Below are 4,527 nucleotides of genomic sequence, written 5' to 3'. Positions count from 1 at the left end.
CTCCGATCACAAATGCAGATATGGTTTTATGTTTACGCGGCGCGATGCAACGCAACGCGTAAAAAGACAGTATAAGTCATTATAATCCATAATTATGTCCCCACTGGATGCAACGAATGCCTCGTTTATAATTGGTTTTCATGTTTTTGTCTCGTCGCTCCGGCCAGACAGGGTATCACAGTATGGTAAGGGGCGTAACATTATAGTCTCACGCTTGAGGTATTCGGCCAATCACAACGCACTGGATAGCTGGCCAATCACAGCACACCTCGCTTTTCAGACCAATGAGCTTTGTAAAAATCGACGCGTTTCAGAAAGGCGGGGCATAGAGGAGAAACAATAATGTACAGTATGTGGAAAATAATGTGTTTTTTTAAAGTTAAACCAAATAGACATTTCATTACACCAAATACACAAAATACTGTTCTTTTTAGCAGCATCATATGACTCCTTTAACATCATTAAATGTACTAACTGAGTGACTGATACCATCTTTGTTATGGAATACACTTGTTGGTTCGCAGTGAGTTCACAGTTTTTTAATTTTGCTTTAATTTTCAAGATCAGAGTTCAAGGCAACCGTGCCTAGTGTGAGTACACCCTTAGATTATCTACTGTCCTATAGTTATATAGCGGACCAGAACGTGGTGTCCCCTTAAGTCTGGCAGGAAGATCTGAAGGGCTCGACACACTGCCAGCATTTCCAGGCAGTTGATGTGTAGCTGACCTTCCTTGTCCGACCAGAGCCAAAGTCGTTCTGCCTTCACACAAAGCTCCCCAAACGGAGTTGGATGCATCTGTCAAGACGACCTTCCTTCTGCAGACCATTCCCAGAGCCATGCCCTGTTCTAACCACTGAGGGCTCTTCCAAGGGGCCAGGGCTGTCACGCAGGCCTGGTCCACCTTGATATGTAAGCGTCCATGATACCAGGCATGGGACGGAACCCGGGGTTTCAGCCAGTACTGAAGGGGCCCGTGCAAAGCAGGCCCAGCTGTAGCACCGGAGATGCAGAGGCCATGAGGCCTAGCCATTTCTGAAACATCCTGAGAGGGAGAGAGGCCCCAACTTTGAAGGAGGCCGCGAGCTGCTGTATGGCCAGGGCACACCGTGACTACAGCCCTCATTTGGGTTGAGTCGAAGACTGCTCCCAGGAATGAAATCCGTTGGCTGGGAGACAGCGAGCTCTTGGAAAAATTGACCCTGAGACCCAGGCACTCCAAGTGGCTGAGGAGAAGGGACCTGTGGGATAATAGCTCGGCCTCTGACTGGGCTAAGACGAGCCCGTTCAGAATGCAGATTCCCATCTGTCTCAGAGGGGAAAGAGCTGCACCCATACACTTCGTAAACTTACGAGGAGCTAGAGACAGTCCGAAGGGGAGGACCGTGTATTGATATGCCACTCTCTCAAAGCCAAATCTCAAGAATCGTCTGGGATGGGGGGCTATCTGGATGTAAAAGTAAACATCTTTCAGGTCCAGAGAGAAGAACCAGTCCCCTGGGCATATTTGCAAGAGGATCTGCTTCAAAGTAGTCATCCTGAACGGCCATTTCATGAGGGCGTGATTCAGGTGCCTGAGGTCGAGGATGGGCCGGAGACCACCTTCCTTTTTGGGGACAAGGAAGTAACGGCTGTAGAAGCCTGACTCGCTCTGAGCTGGTGGAACCGTCTCTGCGGCTCCGTGTGGCAAGGGGTTGGATTGACTCGAGTGGTAGGTTGCTGTGAAGGGACCTGATGCACGTGATAAGTTGGAAGAGGAAAAGTGCTCTCTTTTGAGTATGTTTGTGTTTTAGTTTGTCCGCTATCGCAGTGGTTATTTGCATGGGCGCTCGAACGGGCCCGGTGCTTTCAACAAACACCTTGTCTCCAAACAAGTACTGTTTGTTGGTTCGTTTTTAATTTACTGCACGAACCAATGGCTTTGCAGTTACATTGCGTTATTTAAAAAGACTTCAATAATCTGAGAAAAAGGAGTTTCCCCATTGCGTCTAGTGATGCAGTACGAGTGAAGTGTCGATAGAGAAACACGCAAGAGACGAATAGAGAAATGCAAACCATTGCAGATTCTCTGGTAACACAACCTTGAAAAAAATTATCATTGAAAATATCAGTGCAAATTCCCTTATCAGCACAATAATTATGAAAATATTAATTTTCCCAGTTATCAGCCGATAACATTTCAGCCGCTGATATACTGTGGAGAAATGACAGCACTTTATGATGAAGAGAGATGAATGAATTAAACGATCATGCTGCTGCTGCTGATGACATGATGATGATGATACTGATGACGATGATGAAGATGCTGATGATATTGCTGTGCCCTGCAGGTGTCTGACAGGCAGACCTACATCCTGCTGTGTCTGCTTCTGTGTTCTTCTGGGGCTGCTGATCTGTGTGAACTACCGTCAGATATCAGAGAGTCCTGCTGTCGATTCACCGAGATCCTGCGGACTGGACAGGTGAGGAGACGACCATCAGGGGTTTACACTATAGTGACCAGCTCCTGCAACAGGACTGATGTGATCAGTCGCAGGTAAATCATGATGTGTTGTTTTCAGAGAGCTGTCTGATGATGAAGCCGTGCTGCTGAGACGCAGAGCCTCTGATCCGATTTCACTGTTGTCCCTGCAGATGCCTGTCGGTGAGTTCATGATGTTATCAGTCTAATGAACGATTCCTCAGATCATGTGTGTTGTTGAGGAGATGCTGCACTGTCACAAACACTGCTAGCAGTGAGGTTTCCTGCGGTGGATGTAAAACTCTTGCTGTTGTTGTATTTATTTCAGGAGGTTCAGAAGAGACCAGCAGCCATAAACAGTGGGAAGATTGCCCAGTTAGTAGAAAAGTATGATGGGTGTCTCTGCATTGTTGTAGACTTTGGTCTTTAGGTCTCATAAATCTGGAAATCTGCTGCGTCTTTATGGTGAGTTTCTATTTCTTGCAGAAGAAGCAGAAAGTGAAGCTCAGCAGAGGTCTGGAGACACAGTCCGCTCCATCGCTCCCTCACACATCTTCTGGGTTTGGAGTTGGTTTCTCGTGTGGTCGGCAGAGACGTGATGTTCGACGGCAACTCTAAAGGCTCCTCGCAGGCTGACCAGACGCTGTTCTGTGGAATCGCCAGCTGTGCTCGTCTGTGTGAGGCGTTACCTGCTCCGAAGCGCTGGACACAGAGCCGATCGCAGCATCGGCATCAGCCTCCGCAGCACAGCGGCCCACGCCAGACCGCCTCAGAGACTGAACCGAACCGGACTGAACCGGCTCCGAGACGCCCGAGATAATTGAACTGAACCGGACTGAACCGGCTCCGAGATGCCCGAGATAACTGAACTGAACTGGACTGAACCGGCTCTGAGATGCCCGAGAGAACTGAACTGAACCGAACCGGACTGAACCGGCTCTGAGATGCCCGAGAGAACTGAACTGAACCGAACCGGACTGAACCGGCTCTGAGATGCCCGAGAGAACTGAACTGAACCGAACCGGACTGAACTGGCTCTGAGACACCCGAGAGAACTGAACTGAACCGGACTGAACCGGCTCTGAGACGCCCGAGAGAACTGAACTGAACCGGACTGAACCGGCTCTGAGATGCCCGAGAGAACTGAACTGAACGGACTGAACCAGCTCTGAGACGCCCGAGAGAACTGAACTGAACCGGACTATGGCTGTATGAGGCCTGAGTAATCATACAGTGTAAGAAAAGTGTCTGAAGTGTCACTGACAGTGTTGCCAAGTCCGTCATTTTCCCGCGGGTTGAAGCGACCCCAATAACATGATATTTAGTCCCTGCCAAAAAACGTTAATTTTACCCCCCCCCGGAACGCGACACGATTGGGCTAGTTTTGAGTAGCAATAGGGTGGGTTTTGTTGTGAAAACCTGGCAACCCTGGTCTCAGAGTCTCTTTAACTCTTCAGCCTCTGCTGCAAGCCTCCATCAGATCTGCTGAGATCATCACAGCTGAGGATGTCTGCAAACCACTCCATACCCTTAAACTAATGCACTCTTCTTTGCATTTCAGCTCTGTTCTTGCTCGTTTCCTAGTCTAGTGCTGTAATAAACCTATGATTGTTTGCAGTGAATGTTGCTGGCTCTGTGGTGACTGTTCCTCTGTAAGGAAACAATGGCAGTGGAGGGAGAGGAATATCAGACTCACCCTGCACCAGATATGAGAGCACTGTGATCATTCCTACTTGGACAGAGTGCTCATACATTATAACGACCAACTGCACCAGAGACATCTGCTGTTTGTACTGGTGGCTTTATCAAAAAGTGTACTTACATTTTTGGATGGCCAAAATCCATTCAGTTTGAACTGACATTTCCCGCTCTGATCTATTTTTACAGAAGATCCCCCTCTGACTGATAGTTAATCTAAAAATGGTATCTTTCTGGAGCTGAGAAAAAGGATGTTTTGAATGCTATATACAGGTGCATCTCAATAAATTAGAATGTCGTGGAAAAGTTCATTTATTTCAGTAATTCAACTCAAATTGTGAAACTCGTGTATTAAATAAATTCAATGCA

General features: G+C 47.8%; 1 protein-coding gene across 1 annotated transcript in view; it reads left to right on the top strand.

Moving 5' to 3' along the window:
- The window catches only part of LOC107698927 (dynamin-3-like), a 27,465-nt gene extending 23,383 nt beyond the window's left edge, over positions 1-4,082 (top strand). Inside the window, exons 25-27 of the mRNA XM_016500068.1 lie at positions 2,330-2,643; positions 2,789-2,847; positions 2,947-4,082. The gene's annotated coding sequence lies outside the window, so the exon portion shown is untranslated. The remainder of the gene's footprint in view (positions 1-2,329; positions 2,644-2,788; positions 2,848-2,946) is intronic.
- The last annotated feature ends 445 nt before the right edge of the window (positions 4,083-4,527 follow it).

The sequence above is a fragment of the Sinocyclocheilus anshuiensis genome, unplaced genomic scaffold, assembly GCF_001515605.1.
Source record: "Sinocyclocheilus anshuiensis isolate Anshui unplaced genomic scaffold, SAMN03320099.WGS_v1.1 scaffold270, whole genome shotgun sequence".
Classification (NCBI taxonomy): Eukaryota; Metazoa; Chordata; class Actinopteri; order Cypriniformes; family Cyprinidae; genus Sinocyclocheilus; species Sinocyclocheilus anshuiensis.
This window is presented reverse-complemented; position numbering and strand designations above follow the sequence as displayed.